Source organism: Chrysochloris asiatica, unplaced genomic scaffold (assembly GCF_000296735.1).
Source record: "Chrysochloris asiatica unplaced genomic scaffold, ChrAsi1.0 scaffold00021, whole genome shotgun sequence".
In the NCBI taxonomy this organism is placed as follows: domain Eukaryota; kingdom Metazoa; phylum Chordata; class Mammalia; order Afrosoricida; family Chrysochloridae; genus Chrysochloris; species Chrysochloris asiatica.
The window spans coordinates 12,003,702-12,028,979 of record NW_006408539.1 but is presented as its reverse complement, the minus strand read 5'-3'; the positions used below and the strand labels follow the sequence as shown (position 1 = coordinate 12,028,979).

Below are 25,278 nucleotides of genomic sequence, written 5' to 3'. Positions count from 1 at the left end.
CTGAAACGGGGAGGAGCCCAAAGACGAGCATGGCAGTGGGCGGGGCCTGAAAGAGGCGGAGCTTTTGAAGTTGCTGAGTTCAGCGTTCAGGTCATTTTGACTATAGTTATATCACAAAGAATATTCACTTAATGAGTAAATAAACTAATTTTATATGAGAAGGCAAGGAGCTTTGGTAGCCTAGTGGTTACGAATTGGGCTGCTAACCTTAAGGTCTAGCAGTTCGAAACTACTGTAATGCCCAGATTTCAGGGTCCCCAAAGACCACCAAGGAGCCATCGCAGATGAAAATACATAAGGGTTGTTTATTCAAGCTCATGCCAGCCTGGACTCCACCTGCATCCAAGCCCTGAACCCTTTGTCTGCGGGGCAGGAGGGGACTATAGAGTTTTCAAACAAGCTCGGGTTTCTCAGCTTTACAATTTTTGAATTGGTTAACAATTGGCAAACTATGAGATGTTACAGTTTAATTGGTCAGGACTGGTGGTCTTTGTTCTTAGGCTAGGGCAAAGGAAACATCTGGCATCTGGACTTGAGCTGCCTGGCTATTTATACATATATCATTTTCTTGGAGCTAGAGGACATGCTAAAGCTTACATACAAAATGGATTATTCTCTTTGGTCCTATACTACCAGTCGTTCCGCGGAAGAAAGATGAAGCTCCCTGTAAAGATTTACTGCGTTGGAAACCCTCAGTCGGAACCGACTCCACGACACATAACCACCACCACCACCAAAGTAAAATGGCAGTCTGGAAGAAAACTAAAAAATGTCCAAATTTTGGATTTCCTGATCCTGGATTACCTTTAGTTCATTCATTCATTCATCGTGTATGCATTATTTATTTCACTCATTCACGTATTCACAAATATTTATGGTGCATCTACTATGAGCCTTCCACCACTCACCTGTCAGTTTGTCGTACTGTGGTGGCTTGGGAGTTGCTGTGATTCTGGAAGCTATACCACGGGTATTTTAAGTACCAGCAGGGTCACCCATGGTGGACAGGTTTCAGATGAGCTTCCAAATGAAGACCAACTAGGAAAAAGGAGAGACGAACTACTTCTGAATATTTAGTCACAGAAAACCTTATGAATAGCAGAGAGACACTGTCAGAGAGAGTGCCAGAAAATGAGCCCCTCAGGTTTATCAATGGAGAAAAGATTGAAGTTGTCAAGGACTTCATTCTTCTTGGATCAACCATCAACAACCATAGAAGCAGCAGTTAAATCAAACATATAGTATTAGGCAAATCTGCTGCACAAGACCTTTTTAAAGCATTGAAAGGCAAAGATGTCAGCTTGAGGACTAAGGTGCGCCTGACCCAAGCCATGGTATTTTCAATAACTTTCATATGCATATGAAAGCTGGACAGTGAATAAGGAATAGCGTAGAAGAATTGATGCTTTTGAGTTATGGTGTTGGAGGAGAATATTGAAAGTGCCATAGGCTGCCAAAAGAACCAATAGATCTGTGTTGGAAGAAGTGCAGCCAGAGTGCTCCTCGGAGGCCAGGATGGCTAAACTTCGTCTCTCATACTTCAGACATATTGTTAGGAGGAATATCACTGGAAAGGAATATCATGTTTAGTAAGGTGGAGGGTCAGAAAAAATGAGGAAGACCCCCAGCGAGATGGATTCGCAAAGTGACAGCATCAATGGGCTCAAGCGTGGCAACAATCGTGAGGTTGGCCCAGGACCGGGCAATGTTTCATTCTGTTGTGCATAGGGTCGCTATGAGTCTATACCGACTCAATAGCACCTAACACCACCACCAAACTATGAGCCTGGACCTTTTTGATGAACCAAAGAAAGACCCTTATATTCTAGCATAAATTAGTACATCTTTATTTAACCTTTCCTCATCTTAAAATATGGACTGTGGCATTTACTGTCCCATGTGGTTCTTGTTAAGTGCCGTCCAGTCAATGCCAACTCATAGCAACCCTGTATAGGTTTTCTGAGGAACCCTGGAGAGTTTGAACCACTGGCCTTGGAGTTCAAACTGACCTTTCAGTCCAGTGCTTACCCAACAGTGCCACACCAGGACTCCTGTCTCTCCAAGAAACAATGTGACTCTCTTGAGAAGAAACCATACTTTTTAAATTTTCATCCACGGCAGCAAATACCCATACCCAAACCCACTACCATCGGATAATCCTACTCATAGTGGGCGCTATAGGACAGAGTAGAACTGCTCCTTGGCGTTTCCCCTGAATTTATAAGGGAATAGACAGGCTCATCTTTCTCTGTGAAGCAGCTGGTGGATTTGAACCCCAGACCTTTTTACTAGCAGCTCAGTGCTTAGCCCATAGTGCCATCAGGGCTTCTTAGCAGCAAAGACAGTGTCTGGCAAATAAGAGTACGTTAGTAGGGGAGGAGTCCGGCTCTTTGCTTTAAAGCAGCACTTCAAATCTGTTCATTCTTATACATTAGAATCACCTGAGGATCTTATTTAAATATGGATTTTTGATTCAGTAAATCGGGGGTAGAAAACAGGAGCCCTGGTAGGGCGATAGAGTAAGCACTGGACTGCCTCGGAAAACCCACACAGGGTAGCTATCAGTTGAAATCTACTCGGTGGCAGCAAGTTCGTTTTGGTGTTTTGAGGTGGAAAAAGCAAATTCTCAGCATGTGATCAAACCTGAATAATCCAGTCTCTGAGCCCTGCTAAAAACCGATGTGTAATATTTCAGGCTTTGTTGTTGTTAAGTGCTGTGGAGTCAGTTCTAACTCATAGCGACCCTGGAGGATTTCCGAGGCTGTAAATCTTTGCAGGAGCAAACAGCCTCATTTCACTCCCTCAGAGAGGCTAGTGGGCCCTGGCCTTGTGACTCGCAGTCCAACGCTTATCCTACAGAGCCACCATGCTCCCCTTTGTAGGCCGGACCATAGGCAATTAAAAGGCTTTACCCTACAGCCCCTGGGGAGGTGTGGTGGGGAGCTGTTCTCTTCAACCTTCTCAGGCATGGGTGCATAGCTCAGTGCCTTGCAGTCTCTGAAAGTAGTTACAATGGAGGACTCAGGTCCCACCCACCAGCCGTGCATGCTCTTTCAGGTAGCTGCAGTTTTAACCCAGGGACCTCCACAGAAGGGTTTTCCAATGAGGCGATAGGAGAGAATCTGGAAGACACTTTACTTTTGCACTCCTAGACCTTCCCTTTGACCTTCCTTTAGCCCTTGTTGTTGTTAGGTGCCATTGAGTTGGTTCTTACACATAACAGTACCAAACACTGCTGAATCTTTACCAGCCTCACAGTTGTTATTGGGTTTGAGCCCTTGTTGCGTCCACTGTGTCAATCCATTTCATTGAGGCTTTTCCTCTTTTTCACTGACCTTCCACTTTACCAAGCATGATGTCCTTCTCCAGGATGTCCCTCCTGAAAACACGTCCAAGGAACGAGAGACAAAAATCTCACTTTCCTTGCTTCTAAGGAGCGTTCTGGTTGTATTTCTTCCAAGACAGATTTGTATAGGGTTTCTGAGGGGTGGCTGGTGAATGCGGTTCAAACCAACCTGAGTTCAAGTGCTTATCCTATGGAGATACAGCAGTACTCACTGAGCAAATAATCCGAGAAACTGGATTATATGAAGAAGAATGTGGCATTAGGATTGGAGAAAGACTCATATTGGCAATTTGCAATATGCAGATGACAAACCTAGCTTGCTGTAAGCATTTAGGACTTAAAGTACTTACTGATGAATATCAAAGAGTATGCCTTCAGATGGATTGCACCTCAAAGTAAACAAAACAAAAATCCTCTCAACTGGACTAATAAATAACATCATGATAAAAGATCGAAGTTGTCAAAGACCTCATTTTGCTTGGACCTACAATCAACACTTATCGAAGCAGCGGTTAAAAACTCAAATGATATATTACATTAGGCAAATCGACCACACAAGTAGCAGTGTTCGAGAGCAAAGTTGTCAGTTTGAGGACTATGGAGAGTATGACCCAAGCCATGGTATTTTCAGTAACCTCACATGCATGTGAAAATTGGACAATGAATAAAGTAGACCATGTAAGAATCAATGCATTTGAATTAAGATATTAGCGAGGAATATTGAAAGTACCATGGACTAACAAATCTGTCTATACAGGGTTTCTATGAGTTGGAACCGACTCAGTGGCACTTAACAACTACAACAACGTACATACTGAATAAATATGGTGAAAGAATACAACTCTGGCACATATGTTTCCTGATTTTAAACCATCCAGTGTCCCCTTGTTCTGCTCGGACAACTGCCTCTTGGTTTATGTCCAGGTTCCTCATGAGATGAGCACAGTTTAGTGTCCTCAAATTTTCACAGTGTTGTCCATAGTTTGTGATGACCTACAAGTCAAATGCTTTTGCATAGTCAATAAAGCACAAGTAAACCTCTTTCTGGTATTCTCTGCTTGTAGCCAAGAACCATCTGACACCAGCAGTGATATCCCTCATTCCATGTGCTCTTCTGATTCTTCAGCCCTGGGATCCATAAAGCTGCAGAAGCATTTTGTTTAGGGTTCCACCAGCACTGGAATGGGTCCCTAAGTCTTTACTGATCCATCTGCGCCTCTCTAAGGCACCATTCCTGCCTTAGGGAAACATGGAACAGGGGGAACCGGAACCATCTTGTATGTGTTTCTCTTGCTTATCACCAAACCAAACCAAACCAAACCCACTGTCACCGAGTCAATTCTGACTCATAGTGACCCTGTATAGGGGTTTCCGGGACTGTACATTTTTATAGGAGCTGACAGCTTCATCTTTCTTGCTCAGAGCCACTGGTGGATTTGAACCACTGACCTTGCAGTTAACAGTCCGATGCCTAACCCACAATGCCATCAAGAATTCTTATATAGTCACAATAAATGATTAATGGTTTGGTCATTACTTTCATTTTGGCTCATTATCTTAATCAGTTGTTTGAACTCTTGACAGCTCAGCAGCTCCTTGGCAGGTGCTCAGTAAAGAAAAGAAAACTACCTGGCCCAACAAATCAACACTGGAGCCATCAGTCACTAACCGGAAGGCTGCCAGTTCAAGTTCACTCACAAATGCATTGGGAGAAAGGTCTGGTGATCTGCTTCTAAAAAGTAATGTTGTTGTTAAGTGTGGTCGCGTTGGTTCTAACTCACAGCAACCCTGAATAGGATTTCCACAGAAACTGGTGGGTTTGAACCTTGTGGTTAGCAATCCAGTGCCTGTTGTACCACACTGAAAACTCTAGAAAGCACAGTTTTACTCTGATGCACATGGAGTTACCATGAGTTGTAATCAACTCCACAGCAACTGGTTAGATTTTTTGGAAGTGGGATGATCTGGTTATCAATATCTTGCCTCTCAGGTTCAAATCTATCCTTCTCTATGCTGTTTATTTTAATTGTGGAGCTGGAGCCTGTAAACATTTCTCCTCTGTCAGCTAGGATAATGTTGAGTTTCACTAAACTTTGTTAGTTCTTGGTAGGTGCCATCGAGTCGGTACCGGCCCACAGCGACCTTATGCACAGCAGAATGAAATACTGCCCGATCCTGGGCCAACCTCACTACTGTTGCCACACTTGAGTCCATCCATGCTGCCACTTGGCAAATCCATCTCATTGGGGGTCTTCCTCTTTTTCTCTAACCCTGCACCTTACCAAACATGATATCCTTCTCCAGCAACTGACAATATGTCTGAAGTATGAGAGACGAAGTTTGGCCATCTTGGTGTCCAAGGAGCACTCTGGCTGCACTTCTTCCAAAATGCATCTATTGTGGAGAAAATGATATTCTCCATGGGTATGAGTCAGCCTCTTTTCCTAGCCACCGCCAATACTTTTTTCCCCCCACTGTTCATAGATGATATTTAATTATTGTACAAATCACTTTCAGAACCTTGTAGGCAATGCTTCCCACCTTCAATAGTCATCTCACATGATTCTTCCAAATTAACGTAAACATCTGCCATTTCCCAAAGTTCTTGTTCACTGCTTCTTTCTCTGACACTGGGAGTAGACCAGAAAAAATCAAAATCCATGACTTTCCTCACATTAGTGATGTTCTTCCGTTCTGTTTCTCATGCTGGCATTTTAATCATTGAACCAACAGCTAGACCATGAGAAGTGAGGTAGTTTAATAGGATAAGCACTGGACTTTGAACCACAAGTTCAGTGGTTTTAGCCCACCAGCTGCTCCGAGGAAGAAAGACCAGACTTTTTACTCCCGCAAAGATTTACAACCTCAGAAATCCTACATAGGGTTACTATGAGTCTCAGCCAGCTTGAAGGTGCACAACATTAACAACAAACTTTTAGAGCATACTGTATGGAATCTGATGACCTTTCCTTCCAACCTTATTATTTTTATGAGTTCTGGTTTGGGGCCAAGTTTATTGAGGGGCCTTTGAATGAGGTAGGTGACCTGGATAGGGATTATGCACGGGCCGACAACATGGGCTTTTCCTCTCCACGGCTGACTGAGTATCACAGAATATTCTGAATAGAACTTAGTATAGTAGCGTAGTAGTTACGAATTGGGCTGCGAACCTCAGGGTCAGCAGTTCGAAATTACCAGTTGTTCCGCGGAAGAAAGATGAGGTGTTCCTGCTCCCGTAAAGATTTACAGCCTCGGAAACCCTGTATAGGGTCGTTATGAGTGGGAATCAACTCCACAGCACATAACAACATATACTAAATAGCAGAAATCAACACTGAACCCCAATCCAGCACAATTCCTTGTTTAGACTAGCCAGCCCCTGGGTAACAGGCTGAGAACACCAGAGAATAATGGTCAGTTATTTCAATCTTGTCAGACTGGGGCAATTGTTAGTGTGACCGGCTTCCAACAGTCCTATATTTCACACCAAACTGTGTGTTTCAGTCCCGGGTGATTTGGGTTCCTGAATCATCCAGCTACTAGCCTATTGCTCCATTTAGAACCATGACATCTAAGACTTGAAAGGAATTCAGAATCCATCTGGGTGAAAATGTCCCCCATAACTGTCATCTCCTTTGAAAGACTCTTGACAATCATGGAGCTGCTACTGAAATGTGACTGAGTGGCTCCTCAATTCTCCAGAGTAAATAGAGAGAAAAGCCATTTGTCAAAATTCTGACTCACATATACATATGTCACAATTTAAAAGAAATCCTGCTCAACACTGTTCAGATTGTACTTCCTTAACACTGTTAGTGTTGTTATGTGCCATCGAGTCAGTTCTGACTCATAGCAACCCTGTATAGGATTTTAAGGCTATAAATCTTACAGGAGCAAAAAGCTTCATCTTTCTCCTATAGAGCAGCTGGTGGATTCGAACCACCAACCCTTCAGTTAACAGCCTGACACATAATCCACTATACTACCAGGGCTCCTCCCTAATGCTGTTATTGTTGTTGTTGAATGCTGTCAAGTGATTTCAATTCATAGTGATCCAGTATAGGGTTTCCAAGGATCGGCTGGTGGGTTTGAACTGCTGACCTTGTGGTTATGAGTCCAGTGTTTACCCTACAGCACCACAGCAGAATTCAACACTTGTTGTTAAGTGCTGTCGAGTAGGTTCTGACTCATAGGGACCCAATGTACAGCAGAATGAAACACCACCCGATCCTGTGCCCTCCTCACAATTGCTTCTACGCTCGAGTCCATTGTTGCTGCCACTTGGCCAATCCATCTCGTTGAGGGTCTCCCTCTTTTATGCTCACCCTCCACTTTACTCAGCATGATGTCCTTCTCCAGGGACTGGTCCCTCCTGATAATATGTCTGAAGTGTGACAGATGAAGTCTGGCCGTCTTGGCTTCTAAGTAGTATTCTGGTTGTACTTCTTCCAACACAGATTTGTTTGTTTTTCTGGAAGTCCATTGAACCTTTAATATTCTCCTCCAACACCATAACTCAAATGCATCAATTCTTCTACAGTCTTCCTTATTCACTGTCCAGCTTTCACTTGCATATGGGACGAATGAACACGCCATGGTTGAGTCAAGTATACCTTAGTCCACAAATTGACATCTTTGCTCTTCAACACTTTAAAAAGGTCTTGTGCAGCAGATTTGCCTAATGCAATACGTCGTTTGATTTCTTGACAGCTGCTTCCATGAGTGTTGATAGTTGATCCAAGAAAAATGAAGTTTTTGACAATTTCAATCTTTTCTCCATTTATCATGATGCTATCTATTGGCCCTGTGGTGAGGATTTTTGTTTTCTTTACATTGAGATGCAACCCAGACCAAAGGCTATGGTCTTTGATCTTCATCAGTAAGTATTTTAAGTCCTTAACACTTTGTTGTTGTTGTTAAATGCCGTCAAGTCGGTTCTGACTTATGGCAACCCTGTAGAGGGTTTTCCAAGGAGCAGTTGGTGCATCTGAACTGCCAACCTTGCTGTTCAAACCGACATTGCAGTCAAGTGCTTATCCTGCAGCGCCACACACAAGACTCTTTCATCTTTTCTCCATTTATCATAATGTTATTTATTAGTCCAGTAGTAAGGATTTTTGTTTTCTTTGCATTGAGGTGCAACCCATACCAAAGATTGTGGTCTTTGATCTTCATCAGTAAGTATTTTAAGTCCTTAACGCTAGGCACTGAAATAAAGAAATGAGGCCCATTTGCTGGGGGGAGAAAAAGCAGCAGCATTGATGCCCAGTCCCCTGCTCACAGGACAGGGCACATACTCAGTGTCCACATGGTTCCCCACCATGGCTGTGGTTGTGATTAGAATCATCGTGAAGACCTCTCGTGGACCAGTTCTTGATGCTTCTGGGTCCCCAATTTTGTTGGCTTGACTTGTCTTTTACAAAGAAAATCATTAAAGTCAAGTGAGTTCTCAAAGCATCATGTTGTTGTTAAGTGTCATCAAGTCGGTTCTGACCCATAGTGACTCTGTATAGGGTTTCTGAGGAACTGCCAACCTTGCAGTTCAAACTATCTTTGCAGTACAGCACATTAACCCACAGCACCAAACAAGGACTCACAAAATTCTCCATCCACCCCAGCTGGGGCTGAGCTGTTCTCCCTGCCTCTACTCTCTGTGCCTAACTCCTCATTTCTTTATCTCCAGCAGGGCTGTGGTAGAAAACACAGGGTCTTAGTTTTGATTGGCCTGTTTCCTCCAAAACCTATGAAGAGGTTGTTGTTGTTGTTGTTAAGTGCTGTCAAATAGATTCCAACCCATAGCAACCCTGTATAGGGTTTCTGAGGAGCAGCTGGTGAGCTTGAAATGCCAACCTTGCAGTTCAAATGGCTTTGCAGTACAACACATTACCCCACAGAGTCACAGTGCTTTATCTGGCGGGGAGATGGGGAAGGTGGGAGGGTACGGGGTAGGGAAGAAGGATCTAGATTAACTAGCATTAGAAACCAAGCATTCTTCTTCTTGGATTTCTTAGATTTACTATTTTATGTATTTTAAACTAAAACATGTTGTTAAATGCCACAGAGTCGGTTCTGGCTCATAGTGACCCTGTATAGAGTTTCCGAGGAGCGACTGGTGAGTTTGAACCACTAACCTTGTAGTTAGCAGTCCAGTGCTTTTATGCTTCTTATTAAATCCCTTAAACCCAGGCTGACACTACAAACCCTCTTTTTATAACACCCAGACACCCCCATTCCCCATTGGGTGAGCTAATCATAAACAAAACTTTAGGAAATCTCCCCAACAGTAGTTGGCTCGTTCCTTATTTAGTAAAGATGTAACTATGCAGACACAGTTAGCATCCATTGTAACAGGTGAGCTAGTGGGGTCAGTTCAAACTCATAGCATCCCTATTCACAACAGAACGAAACACTGCCTGGTTCTGCTCTGTCCTTACAACGGTCACCATGTGTGAGCCCATTGCTGGAGTCATGTGTCAGTCCATCTTGTTGAGGGCCTTCCTCTTTTTCTCTGACCCTCCACTTTACCCAGCCTGATGTACTTTTCCAGGGGCTGATCCCTCCTGACAACATATCCACAGTACATGAGGTGACGTCTCACCATCTCGCTTCGAAGGAGCAATCTGGCTGTACTTCTTCCACGACCAATTTGTTTGTTCTTCTGGCAGTTCATGGCATTCAATATTCTTTGCCAACACCATAATTCAAGTGTTAGTTGACCTGGGTAGGCCATAATAAAAGGTACAAACTCTAGTGTAGAAACCTCTTAGCAGGTGTCCCTTAAGAATAAGGTGAAGACTCATTTCAGAAACAATACCAGTTACCATATTTTGCATCCTTATTTTGTATAATGTGTGCAAATAGTCTTAGAAGAAATACAGCCAGAATGTTCCCTAGAAGCAAGGATGAGAAGATTTTTACTTGCTTACTTTGGACACCTAATTAGACACCTAATTAGACACCTAATTGGTAGAAATTGATGCTGTTGTTGTGAAGTGTCATCGAGTTGGTTCTGACTCATAGTGACCCTGTAAAGGTTTTCTCGGACTGTAAGTCTTCGTGGAGGCCAAAAGTTTCATCTTTCTCTCAAGGAGCAGTTAGTGGGCTCAAACTGCCAACTTTGTGGTTTGCAGTCCAGTGTTTATCCTACAGAGCCACTGCGCTCCCAGAAAATGAAATGATGTTTGGTAAAGATGAAGGCAAACGAAAATCAAACAGACTGACAGAATCATGAAGAGGTGCAAGGACAGGTCACATTTTGTGTCGCCATAAATCAGAGTCCACTGGATGGTAACTGACAACAAGTGCTTCTTTTATATATGTCCTTCTAACAAAAACACTGTTTTACAGAAGAAGGAAAGTAAATCTCAGTTACTTGTCCAAGGTCACACAGCTAAGGGATGAAGAACCAGAACTTAAATCCAGGCCTCCTGCATCCAAACTCACATTCTTGCATCATATGAGCAGACACAGCTTCAGGTGGGTGATGGAAGTCCAAGTTAATGTCTATAGACCGATGGTGTTGGAGACCAATGGTAGCTCCAAGTCCCAAACAATGTAGATTCTCTGGGGGCCCTGCTCTACTTGTATTTGATGGAGTGAGTGAGGTAGGGGTCACTTTTACATGGAACACAAACAGGAAGATACTGATGAAGGGCTTGTCGTTCGGTCAGCCAGAACTAAGGACACTGGAGCCTGTCTGGCTGAGGAGGAATGAGTCACTTGATTTTAGACCTGAGTCAGAGGCACCTGGTTAATGGTCCAGACACCAGCATTCTGAGTCACACTCTGCCTTCATTGTATTTTGCGACTGTGGAAGGAGATGCCTCAGAAGTGCACTGTTATCCAGGGATATCATTATCAAAGGCTGCAAACTAGGCTGTCTCTCCCTCCTCCACAAGGCATATCCCACACTGCTGCTGATGCTCTTGTCAAAATAAGCTATTCCTCAAGCTAACCCCACCTCCTATTCTAGCTAACTCTTAAGAAAGCCAGAAATTCTTAGGATGCCTCCCCTTTGCCTTGCTGCTGTTAAGTGCCATTGAGTTGCTTCCGACTCACAGAGACCCTGTATAGGGTTTCAGGAGAAACCGCTGGTGAGCTTGAATCACCGACCATATGGTTCAAATTGACCTTACAGTCCTGTGCTTATCCTACAGTGCCACACCAGAACTCCCTTTGCTTTAGAGTTGCTAAAACCAATCATGGATCAATATTATGCTTTGAAACATACCAGGAATAGTAAAAGAACGAAGGAAAAAAGAGAAGGGCAGAAAGGTCTTCACAAAAATAGATGCTTACTTTGATTTTGTGTTCTAAGCTACTTGATTGTCATGTTGACAACTTTTTAAAGTTGGTTCATAAATTTAACTTAAAAAAAAACAAAAACGCTAGAGGAATAGTTCCTTATGTTTGACACACAAGTGAGACTAACTACTTTCTGCACACATCTAATGAATACAAGCAGGTAACACCCTGGAGAACTAAGAGCCCTGGAGAAAGACTAAGAAGATTTGGGTTGCTCTAGCTGGGCCTAAACATAGCAAATTCCCCCTGAACCCACCAATTTACTCCCTGGGCCTCATTTTCCACATCTGTAGAAACAAAGTTGTGGTTTCCAATGTTCTGTATAAACTTCACAATAATCTCAGGTAACAAAAATGTAACATCATTTCCTTATAACTTGTTGTTAGATGCTAATGTGTCGGCTCTGACTCATAACGACGCTCTGCACAACAGAAGCCAACACTGCCCAGTCGTGCGCCAGCCTCACAATTCTTGTTACACTTGAGCTCTGCTGCCACTGTGTCAGTCCATCTCATTGAGAGTCTTTCTCTTTTTTGCGGACCCTCCACTTTACTAAGCATGAGGGCCTTCTCCTGGGACTGGTCCCTCCTGACAACATGTCCAATGTATGAGAGGGTGAGGTCTCACCATCCTCATTCCTAAGAGCATTCTGGCTGTACTTCTTCCAAAACACTTGTTCTGGTACTTTAGATCTTCTTCTCCAACACCAGAATTCAAATGCATCAATTCGTCTCTGGTCTTCCTTATTCATTGTCCAAGTTTCACATGCATATGAGGCTATTGGGTCAAGTTCACCTTAGTCCTCAAAGTGACATCTTTGCTCTTGAGCACTTGAAAGAGGTTTTTTGCAACAGATTTGCCTAGTGCAACGTGTCATTTGATTTCTTAACAACTGCTTCCATGAATGAAGTCTTGGACAACTTCAATTTTTCTTTTTTTTCATCATGTTCCTTATTGGTCCAGTTGTGACGGTTTTTTATTTCTTTACATTGAGGTCCAATCCATACTGAAGGCTACATAGTCTTTGATTTTCGTCAGTATTTTAAGTCCTCTTCTAGTAAATAAGCTTGTGTTATCTGCATATGACAAGTATGCATATGACAATTAGTCTTCTTCTAATCCTGATACCACATTCTTTTTCATATAATCCAGCTTCTCAGATTATTAGCTCAGCATACAGATTAAACAAGTATGGTGAAGGGAATCAACTCTAACCGTACCTTTCCCAATTCTAAACCATTCAGTATCCCCTTGTTCTGTTCGAACAACTGCCTCTTGGTTCATGTACAAGTTCCTCACTAGCATGATGAACTGTTCTGGAATTCCTATTCTTCCCAAAGTTATCCATAGTTTGTTATAATCCACACAATTGAATGTCTTTGCATAGTCAATAAAGTACAAAATCTTTCTTGTCATCTCTGCTTTCAAGTACAATCCATCTGACGTCAGCAATGAAACCCCTTATTCCACATCCTCTTCTGAATCTGACTTGAATTTCTGGCAGTTCCCTGTGGATGTTCTGTTGAAACTGTTTTTTAATTGCCTTCAGAAACATTTTATTTACATGTAATATTAATGATATTGTTCAATGATTTCTGCATTCTGTTGGGTCAGTTTATTTTGGGATGGACACAAATATCAATCTCTTCCAATCAGTTGGCCAGGTAGCTGTCTTCCAAATTTCTTGCCATAGATGAATGAGTGCCTCCAGGGCTGCATCAGTTTGTTGAAATCATTCAGTTTGCATTCTGTGGATCCTGGGTCCTTGATTTTTGCAAATGCCTTCAGTGTAGCTTAGACTTCTTCCTTTAATACCATCAGTTCTTGATCATATGCTGTCTCTTGAAATGGTTGAGCATCAACCAGTCTTTCTGACACAGTATCTGTGTATTCCTTCCATCTTGTTTTGATCCTTTTTGTGTTATTCAGTGTTTAACCCATACAATCCTTCACTATTATAAATCAAGGCTGGAATTTTTCCTTTAGTGCTTTCTGCTTGAGAAATGCTGAGCGTTTGGTTTTCTAACTCCAAATTAGAACACATTTCATTATATACTTTTTCTTCTCTAGCTGTCCTATGAAATTTTCTGTTCAGCTCTTTTACTTCATTTCTCCCATTTTCTTCAGCTTCTCTACATTCAAAAGCAAGTTTCAGAATCTCTTTGGACATCTATTTTGATCTTTTCCTTCTTTGCTGTCTTTTTAATGACCTTTTGCTTTCTTCATGTATAGTGTTCTTGAGTTCATCCCACAATGAACTCCTCTGGTCTTCTGTCATTAGTGTCTAATGCATCAAATCTGTTTTTGAGATGGTCTCTAAGGTCAGGAGGGATGTACTCAAGGCCATATTTAGGTTCTTGTGGACTTCTTTCAGTTTTCTTCACCTTCAGTGTGAACCTGCAAATGAGCAATTGATGGTCTCTTCCATGGTTTGCTGCTGGCCTTGTTTTAGCTGATGATACTGGGCTTCTCCATTATCTCGTCCCACATATGTAGTCTATTTAATTCCTCTACGATATAGAAGGAGTTCTGGTAGCGTAGTGGTTACGAATTGGGCTGTGAGCCTCAAGGTCAGCAGTTCAAAACTACCAGCTGTTCCACAGGAGAAAGATGAGGCTTTCTGCTCCCGTAAAGATTTACAGCCTCAGAAACCCTGTACAGGGTCACTATGAGTTATGGCACATAACCATCACCACTACGATGTAGAAGTCATTGGTCTTGCAAAATTCTATCACCCAACCTCCAGCATAGCTTCTATCACCAAGGTCGTGCTTCCCAACTACTGATACTTCCTCTTTGTTTCCAACTTTTGCACTCCAATCACCAGTAATTATCAACACATCTTGACTGTGTGTTTAATCAATTCCATTCAGAAAAAGCTGGTTGTTTTGTTTTTAAATGTTGCCGAGTTGGTTCCTATGCATAGTGACCCTGTATAGGGTTTTCAAAGAGCAGCTAGTGAGTTTGAATCATTGAACTTGCTGTTAATAGTCCAGTGCTTATCCTATAGTACCACACCAGGGCTTCAATTTCAACAGCATTGGCTTTGTGAGTGGTGCATAAATTTGAATAATAGTCATATTAACTGGTCTTTCTTGTAAGTGCATGGATATTATCTTATCACAGACAGCATTGTACTTCAAGATAGGTCTTGACATGTTCTTTTTGATGATAAATGTGATGCCATGCCTCTTTAATTGTCCTTCCCGGTGTAATAAACCATAAGATTGTCCCATTCAAAATGGCAGCTAGCAGTCCATTTCAGCTCACTAATGCCTAGGATATCAATCTTTATGTGCTCCGTTCCATTTTTGGTGACTTCCAGTATTCCTAGAATTGTATGTAGTACATTCCGTGTTCAGATTATTAATGAATGTTTACAACTTTTTCTTCTCATTTTGAGTTGTGTCCCATCAGCAAGTAAAGGTCCCGAAAGTAGGAGATAAGGACATCCACATCATTAAAGTCAACATTACTTTGAGAAGCAGTTCTTCCGCAGTCATATTTGAGAGCCTTCCAACCTGAGGGGCTCATCTTGCAGTACTATCTGTATCAGACAACACTCTACTACTATTCATAAGGGTTTTAGTGACGCTTTTCAGAAGTGGTCCACCCCTCCTTCTTCATAGTCTGTCTTAGTCTGGAAACTCCGCTGAAACCTGTCCACCATGGGTGAGCCTGCTGGGATTTAAAGCACGGGTGGTATAGCTTCCAGCGGCACCAAGCCACCACAGTATAACAAATTGAAAAATGAGTCTTATAACTTAGAAAACTATATTAAAGCCTCATTCTGCCTGGCTTGAAGCAACTTAATATAGACACTTTCAGTTTTAATTCTTTTGTAACCCATGGAACATATGTTGCCTACTAATATTTTCAGTTCCTTAAATTTGGGGGGAAACTGCTATCCCCTTTGTAGTGCATGCTAGTGCCTAGTGGGAATTCCGTGTGAATCTAAAGAAACTGGCCTCACTTCACCAATCCTACCCTGAGTCTACTTGGGATATATGTATCCCACATAATTGCCTCAAAATCCATATTACCTAAAAAATATATATTGCCCCTGATATCAGCTTTCTGTTACTGAAAATGTGGTGGTGGTTGTTATTAAGAGCCATCGAGTTGATTCAGACCCACAGTGACCATCAGTAGAAAGTAATTTTATCATAAAAGAGTTAAAATTAAAGCGATTAGGAAGTATTTTAAGACTTTTTTCTAGTCTCACCCTTTTTTCCCAGATAACTAAGTTGAAGGGAGGCAGAACCATCTGCTTCTGACTTGATTTGTCTCATTCCTAAGCGTAGTCTATCTTATTTGGTCTCTTCCACAGGGACACCCTCTGGGTCACTGGCTTCTGTCCTTACTGTTCCTGTTGAAGTACCGGAAGTCTCGTCAGGACCTCTGGTCTTCATATTCACATTCATCATTTATGTCTAACTTCCAGCTTCTGGCTTCTTTGGGTCTACCAGTTCTCTCTCTCTTTGAGACCTCTCTTGAGCTTTCAAGATTTTGAGTTTCTTGATTTCCATCACTCTGCGTCAATGGCCTTGAAACTCTTCATTTATCTCTGGTCCCTATCCCACACCATATGACGCTGGGGACTGGCAAGGCTGTGGATTCTCAGAGACCCAAATGGCCTACTTCCACTCTGAATTTATCAATCTTAAAACAAGCCTCTCTCAAAATGCAATGTGTGGGGAGTAGTCTCCATGAACAACAGCCTCATTTGCCATAAGATCAGATGAACTGGATGGTGCCCAGCTACCGTTGCTGAACATTTTGATCAAAGATTCTATAGAAGAAATCTGATCAAAAGAGGGGAAATACAGAACAGAACTTCAAATTCTCATGAAATCTAGACTTTCTGGAGCCGTGGAGGCTGAATGAATCCTTGAATCTGCTGCCCTGTAATAATCTTTAAACCTTAAACTTTAAGCCCAAAATACCTCCTGACATCTTCTTAAAACCAGTTTAGCCTAACTAGTAAAGCATGTCTTCCTTGCGCATATGGAATTTAATTTACAAATTAGCAGCTCACAGGATTTGCTCAGCAATGTAGAGAGCATTTTCATTGTCTCCCTACAGCTTACGTTACTGGAGAATGAGTGGTTGCACAACTTGAAGAATGTAATAAATGTCACTGAATTGTACATGTTGAAACTGTAGAATTGGTGCATGGTCTTATGTGTAGATTCTCAACAACAAAAAATAAAATTATATTTTAAAAATGCTTTACCCACAAAAGGGCTGACAATAAATCATTCCATAAAAGAGAACTCTGGGAATCCCTTGGGTATTAATTATTCATATAATCCTACGATCATAGATCAAGAAAAGGCCTTCAAAAGTGACTTTTAAAATGACAGCATATGTACGCAATGGGATGCTTATTGGCTTTCATTTACTCCCATGACAACAGCCTGAATCCCAACTCCAACTTAAAATGAACTTAGTGGAGTCCTTAAAAAGTAGCCATCAAGCTAAACAGATGCCATGGCCAGAAAGTGAGATTCTGCCACAAGCGGGGTGTGATGGTTAATTTTATGTATAAAAAGCAACAGAAGTCTCTTCACCCTCAGGAATCAGCTGGGAGAGGCTGATACAAAGACCTTCTTTCTCATTTCTGCTGAGTCTACTCCAACACACAGAGTTCTGAGGGGGGAGTCGAGGAAAATGTTATCATGTTCAGTAGCTCCTCCTTCATAGCTTTTTGGTATTACATCTCAACAGTGCCTTTGCTCTTAGAAGTCAAGCGTTCACCACCTTTGTCTCAGACTCTGCAGTGACCCCTTTTTCTCCAAATCGGGTAACTCATGTTTGGGTGTTTATGGCCAGGCACGGACAGAGTCTTGGGGTACAAATTGCAGAGATAGATGAAAAGCGTGGGACATAGAGAGATGGAGGAAAACTATGAATACTACCTATAACCGCATGAAAGTCCTATAACAAGGTGATTTGGTACTGCTGAACATCAGTTTCTAAGTTTAAAATGAAGGTTTCTCTGTGTCTCAAAAAACTTGTGAAAAAGCATCCATTTGTTGAATCTGCAGTCCTTGTACTGTTCTAGGGCCTGGTGATTCAGCAGTGCATGAGGCATTGCTTACATGACACTGTATTCGATTAGGGAGAGAGAGAAAATAAACAAGTCAATGAACAATCACGCTAACTGGGCACTTACAGTGTTATGAACAAGGAGAGAGGTTAGCCATGCCATGCCCTGAGGTATAAGTGTTCTGGGCAGAGGAATCAGCAACTGCTAAGCCCCAGAGATAGGAAAGAGTTGAGAGTACAAAGACACCATTCTGAAGCATTTGTAATAATTAGGTAAGTGATCAGAACCACAGAATGACATTATTAATAAAAGGTTGAAACTCAGATCGAATGGTGAACTGCAATGAAATTAGGGCGCCCAAAATGGAGATGAGATAGGGATAGCCAGAAAGCCATTTAGTGATACTATTTTTATATTCAGTGATTTGTTCATTCATTCTATAAACACTTATTGTGAGCTTTTAGGATTCCAAAATGAAAAAAAAACAAAAACACGCGGGCTTGATCCTCAAAAAGCTTACAAATCAAGTAAGAAATTGAGACATACAAGCCGTTATCCACATTGTGAAATATATTAAATGTGTTGGTTGGGAAATTGTTTTAGTATACTGCACTTCTCAGGAAAGGGATGCTAGCAGCTCAGTGGTTAAACTATAGCATGAACCCACCAGTCGCTCGCGGGAGAAAGATGTGGCGGGCTCTGCTCCAGCAGACATGACAGCCTGGGAAACCTTTTGGGGCAGCTCTCCTATGTCCTATAGGGTTGTTATGAGCTGGAATTGACTCCCTAGCAATGGGTTTAACAAACAGTCACCTCAGAAGTCTTGGTGTGGCACTGTGGGTTAATGTGCCAGACTGCAAAGCCATTTGAAAAAGCACAAGTTGGCAGTTCAAGCTCACCAGCTGCTCCTTGGAAACCCTATACAGGGTCGCTATGGGTTGGAACCAACTCGATGGCAGTTAACAACAACACAACAACAACACAGGAGTCTTGGCATGGTGCTGTAGGATAAGAACTGTAATGCTAATCTCAAGGATGGCAGTTCAACCCACCAGGCACTCCTCGGAAACCCTATACAGGGTCGCTATGAGTCAGAACTGACTTGACAGCACTTAACAACATCAGGGAGATTTGGGGCCTTGGGGTGGCACCGTTGGATAAGCACTAGAGAGCTAACAGCACTTCCTGCCAATCAGAGGCTCCTCAGAAGCCCCATAAAGAGTCACTATGAGTCGAAACTGACTTGACAGCATTTAACAACAGAGGGATTTGCAAGACAAGGTAACAGATAAATTGAGAGAGAGCCAGCAGTTCTCAAGACCATTGGGCTCTTCAAATACAAGATTTTGTACTAAATATCAACAGCAACAAATTAACCATTTCTCTCTTGTTGATGTTGTTAAGTGCTGTCAAGTCTATTCCGACACATAGCTACCCTGTATAGAGTTTCTTGTTTGTTTGTTCATTTGTTCATTCGTTCATTCATTCATTTGAATTTCTCTCTTAGAGATTCTAATAAAAGATCCCAGAGGGGATAGGATCTTCTTTTTTAAAAGCAATTTATTTGTTCTTGTTGAGAATATACACAACAAAACATACATCAATTCAAGAGTTTCAACACAGACAATTCTGGGACACTGATTACATTCACCCTTACGACCACCCTCACCGTTCTTTTCTGAGTTCTTCTCCCTCCATTAACATGAACTCACCACCCCCAAAAGTGCCTATCTCATCTGTCAAGTTGCTCTTGTCAAGTTGATCCCAAACAGATAGATCTTTAAAGAGCATAATGCTCAAGGCAGACCTTTGCTACCATGGTTATTGCTAAGTGCCATCAACTTGGTTCTGACTCATAGCAATCGAGTACAGAGTTTCCAAGGAGCTACTGGGGGGTTTGAGCCACCAACCTTGTTAGCAGTCCAGTGCTTATCCTACAGCACCACACCAGGGCTATTGTTTGGTTTTAAGAAAATTGAAGGGAATATTTTTGGTTTAAGATTTAAAGATTATCCAGGGCAATAGTTTCAGGAGTTCTTCCATGCTCCAGAAAGTTTGAATTCCATGAGAATTTGAAACTCTGTTCTTCATTTCCCCTCATTTGATCAGGATTCTTCTATAAAATTTGTGATCAAAATGTTCAGTAATGGGAGCGGGCACCATCCAGTTCTTTGGGTCTCATTGCAAAAGAGGAGGCATTTGTTGCAAAAGAGGAGGCAGTTGTTCCTGAAGGAAGTTAGCCATACTTTCCGTTTCCTCCTTCTATTCCTGATTTTCTTCCTCTATTGTTCCAGGCAAACAGAGACCAAGTGTTGTGCCTTGTATTGATGATTACAGTGTTTGAGACCCCAGGAACTACCCAACAAACTAGGAGATAGAACAGAAACACTAAATGAGCAACGCTATTGGATATGTTCCATGAAACCATGACCCTGTATCTCCAAGTCAAGGAAATCAATGTCCTGAGACATTTGGTGGTACATAAGCAGCCTCAGAAGCTACTCTTGTGGTTTGGTTTGGTTTTAAGGTGTCAGGGGGAGATCATTGTAAATATATCTACCACACAACTTTTGCCAATTCAATGTTTTATACCTCAACTTATTGACAGCAATTACATTAATTGGTGGTGCAGTCTTTCCCTTAATCAATGTGATTTTCAAAAGGAGTTAGGATCGTAAGCTGGCTCCCATAACAAGGATCGAGTGGTTAGAAACCTTGTTGTTTAGGTGCAGTCAAGTCTGTTCCAACTCGTATCGATGCTATGCAAGACAGAAGGGTCCTGCGCCATCCTCACAACTATTATTAAATGTGAGTCCATTGCTGCTGCAACTGTGCCAATCCATCTTATTGGGGGTCTTCCTCTTTTTTGCTGACCATCCATTTTATCGAGCATGGTGTCCTTCTTCAAGGAGTGGTCGGTCCCTCCTGGTAATACGTCCGACGTATGAAAAATGAAGTCCTACCATCCTGGCTTCTAAAGAGCATTCACAGATTTGTTTGTTCTTCTGGTCGTCCATGGTACTTTTAATCTTCTTCTCCAATGCCATAACTCAAGTGCATCAGTTCTTCTGCTGTTTTCCTTACTCATTAGCAACTTTCACATGCATATGAAGATTTTGAAAATACCATGGCTTGGGTCAGACTCACCTGAGTTCTCAAACTGACATCTTTGCTCTTGAACAGTTTAAAGAAGTCTTGTGCCATTTGCCTAGTGCAATATGTTGTTTGATTTCTTGACTGCTGCTTCCATGAGTGTTGATAGTGGAGCCAAGCAAAATGAAGTCTTTGACAACTTCAGTCTTTTCTCCACTGATCATGATGTTATTTATTGATCCAGTGGTGAGGATTTTTGTTTTCTTTATACTGAGGTACAACCCATACCGAAGACTGTGGTCTTTGATCTTCATCAGTAAGTATTTTAAGTCCTCTTCACTTTCAGCAGCAAGGTTGTAACATCCAATTATTGCACATTCTTCTTCATATAATCCAGCTTCTTGAATTACTTGCTCAGCATACAGACTGAAAAAGTATAAAGACAAAACACAATGGTGACACACATCTTTCCTGACTTTAAACCACTCAGTTTCCCCTTTTTCTGTTTGAACGACTCCCTCTTAATCTATGCACAAGTTCCTTATGAACACAAGTAAGTGTTCTGGATTACCCATTCTCTACAATGTTTGTCCACACAATCGAAAGCCTTTGCATAGTCAATAAAGCACAGGTCAACAGCTTCCTGGTATTCTCTACTTGCTGCCAAGATTCATCTGATGTCAACAATGATATCCTTCCTTCCACGTCTTTGTCTAAATCCATCTTGAACCTCTGGCAGCTCCCTGTCAATGTACTGTTGCAGTCATTTTTAATTACTTTGAGTAAAATTTTACTTGTATGTGATATTAATGATATTGTCCAATGATTCCCGCATTCTGTTGGGTTAGCTCTCTTTGGAATGGGCACAAACATGGATCTCTTCCAATCAGTTGGCGAGGTATCTGTCTTCCAAATTTCTTAGCATAGGTAAGTACATGCCTCCAGTGCTGCATTAGGTTGTTGAAAGATTTCAATTTGCATTCCACCAATTCCTGGAATCTTATTCTTTGCCAGTGCCTTCAGTGCACCTTGGAATTCTTCCCTCTATACCATTGGCTCTTGACCATATCCTAGCTCTTGAAATAGGGTTGAACATCAACTCTTTCATTTTGGTACAGTGATTTTGTGTATTCCTTCCATCTTCTTTTGATGTTTTCTGCATCATTCAATATTTTGCCCATGTTGTTGTTGTTATTGTTAAGTGCCGTCAGGTCGGTTCTGACCCATAGCGACCTTGTATAAGATTTCCAAGGAGTGGCTGGTGAGCTTGAACCATCAACCTTGTGGTTCAAATGACTTTGCAGTCCAGTGCATTTAGCCCACAGTGCTACACCAGCTTCCACCCCTAGAATCCTTCAATAGTGCATATTAAGGTTTGAATTTTATCTTCAGTTCTTTCAGCCTGAGAAATGCTGACTGTGTTCTTCCTTTTCAGTTTTCTAACTCCAGGTCTTTGCACATTTCATTATAATATTTGACTTTGTCTTCTCGGGATGCCCTTTGAAATTTTGTTTAGTTCTTTTGCCTCCTCATTTCTTCCATTTGCTTTAGCATCTCTATGCTGGAGAGCCAGTTTCAGATTCTTTTCTGACATCCATTTTGGTCTTTTCTTTCTTGCTTGCTTTCTTAATGATTTTTTGATTTCTTCCTGCATGATGTTTTTGATGTTATCCCAAAACTCTTTTAGTCTTCAGTCTTCAGTATCTAACTTAGTATCTGATCTGTTCTTCCGATGATCTCTAAATTCATGTGGGATATATTTAAGGTCAAACTCGGCCTCTTGTGGACTTGTATTAATTTTCTTTAGCTTTAGTCTGAACTCACCTATGAGCAATTGATGGTCTGTCCCACAATCTGCCCTTGGCCTTGTTTTGGCTGATGATATGGACTACCTATAGCTGTAATCAACTTGATTTCTGGTCATCCCATCTGGTGAGGTTCATGTGCACAGTCATAGTAATCATTTATGTTGTTTTAAAAAGTTATTTGCAATAAGGAAGTCATTGATCTTGCAAAATTCTAAATTGTGATTTTCAGCATCATTCCTATCACCAAAACCTTATTTTCCAACTACTGATCCTCTTTCTTTGTTTCCAAACTTAGCATTCCAATCACCAGTCATTATCAATATATCAACAACCTACAAAGTACAAAATAGGAATCAAGTCTCAGACACAAGTAAAGGCAGTTCTCAGAACTGGGGCACCTGGTCAACCAGCACTGGGTCAACAAGTAGAGGTTACCACTGCCTTTTACCTTTTACCAACCCACTACCATCAAGTTGATTCTAACTTACAGTGACTCTGTAGGATAGAGTAAGACTGCTCCATAGGGTTTCCAAGACTGTAAGTCTTCATGGGAGCAGACAGTCTTGTTTTTTCCTCAGAGTGACTGGTAGGTTTGAACCGATGACCTTGCAATTAGTAGAACAACGCTTCTAGATTCTACAGCAAGACTGAACAAGACAAGTGTGAAGGAGAAAGTAGAACAGAGGAGGCTGATTCTGTCTGTGAAACCCTGGACTAAGTCCTGTGGACTGTTTCATGGACTGGAAACTAACTAGGAGCATGATGAAGGTGCTCCCTTGTGAGAGTAAAGAGAGGAAACTGCATCTGAAAGGACCGGCGTCAATGGGTCACCTCCTGCGGGCTGTGGAGATGTCCAGGAGCGTGGTTTTCAGTGCAAACTCTGTAAGAGGGTCCTTGAGAAAACACAACACATCAAGAGAAGAACTTTGGAAACGGAGAGGGAAACAGATTAGAAAATAAAAAGGAGAGAGTACTCCTTAGTTTTTGTAATCAAGAAGGCAGGCAGAAGCCGATAAAAAGAGGCCGGACAGACGTAAGAACACCCACACTTGCAGATGATGCCCATTTGACTGGAATTCAATGACTGGATAAACAGAGCTCAACCCTAAGAAGAAAGAAGAGGGAAAAAAGCATCATCTGATACAATTCGATGAACATGACCTACACCTATAAATGCAGTAGCTCAAAAGAGGAAACAAGTCCCTGCTGCAAGAACTATACCCACCCCCTCCACACAAAGGGTAGACAGGGATGGGCAACTTGGACATTGGCTACCCAAAATGGGGGGAGGGATACAAAGGCAAGAAGTGACTGGCTTACAAGCTTTCAAGAGGGAACCTAGATCCAGAGGGCGTGGAGGAAGGTAGAGTCTCCAGTGAGTGGTGTCCAGCCTGTCCAGGAAGGGCTGATGAAACGAAATACAGATGGGTCTCTTGTGATGCAATGGTGAATAACTATTATCAGGACTGAGTGTGAGGGTTAGAAATCTAAAGATGGACATTTTGTAACAAAGAGGGGAGTGATTAATTTATCAGTCTAGGAGCAGAGGCCCCTGGGACCATTAATGGAGAAGAGCGAAGAGCAGAATCCTACCCAGAGAGGCAGTGAGGCCTGGGATGGAGGCAGAGAAGACAACATCAAGAGATGTGGGGCTGGGGGCTCAGGATCAGGAGATGGAAAGGGGCTGAGGACTGTGGTGGGGGTGGGGGGTGCAGGTTTACAGGGTACAACCCTTGGTTGGGTGAGGATGCATGGACAGAATGATAACTATGCCAACGAAATGATGGATGATGGAATGAATGTAAAGCTGATGTTCTCCCATGTAGACTATCACACAATTCACAATAAAACATTAAAAAAAAAAAGAAGGCAGGCAGAAGGAGGAGTCAGGATGGAATGACAATGACCTTAAAGCAGCTGCAGGGGTCACTTATGCATTAGTCTCCAGAAGGAACAACCAGGACCAGAGAATGAAAGGTGTCACTTACCAGGGGAGACACGTCTGACAGAGCTGTTGGGAAATGGACGTTATTGGTGTGGCGCTGTGGAATAATGCACTGGGCCTCAAGGTCAGCGGTTCAAAGTCTCCAGCCACTCCTTGGAAACTCTATACAGGGTCGCTGTGATTCAGAACTGACTCAACGACACTAAACAACAAGGAACAATAATCTTGTAGGGTAGTGAGGTCCCTGGACACTAGGAGCATGAAAGCAAAGGTTGATGGAAAAGTGGAGAACAGTATGCATTTGATAGAGTAGGTCTGGGTGAACCCTAAAGCCCTTTACATTCCAGAGACTCTCCGTCTCTGTGATGTAACCGGGCCCCAGAAAATGTTTGGAGCCATGTGAGCATGCAGGGGTGTGGGTGCGCCTCAGGAAGAGCAGAGAGCACAGGGAATGGGGTGGCTGGCCAGCGGCTTATTTCAAGAACTGCCCCCACCCCCCACACACTCACTCGGTAGTCACAAGGTTGCTGAAGTGGAGGCCATGAATCTTGACCCCAGGCAGGCTCTGGGCCAGGCACCTGACCACACAGTGCCCATTCCCATTGCCTCACTGCCCATCAGGGTGGGCATTGACTGCTTGCACTGTGAGTCTTTCCCCAGAGTTGGATTTGAACCTCTGAGAATCGGGGCTGAGGCAACCTGTAGTTATGTTTCCTCCATTAGTCAAAGA

General features: G+C 42.3%; 1 pseudogene; it reads left to right on the top strand.

The window, feature by feature from the left end:
• The window catches only part of LOC102829133, a 44,729-nt pseudogene that overhangs the window by 535 nt on the left and 18,916 nt on the right, over positions 1-25,278 (top strand).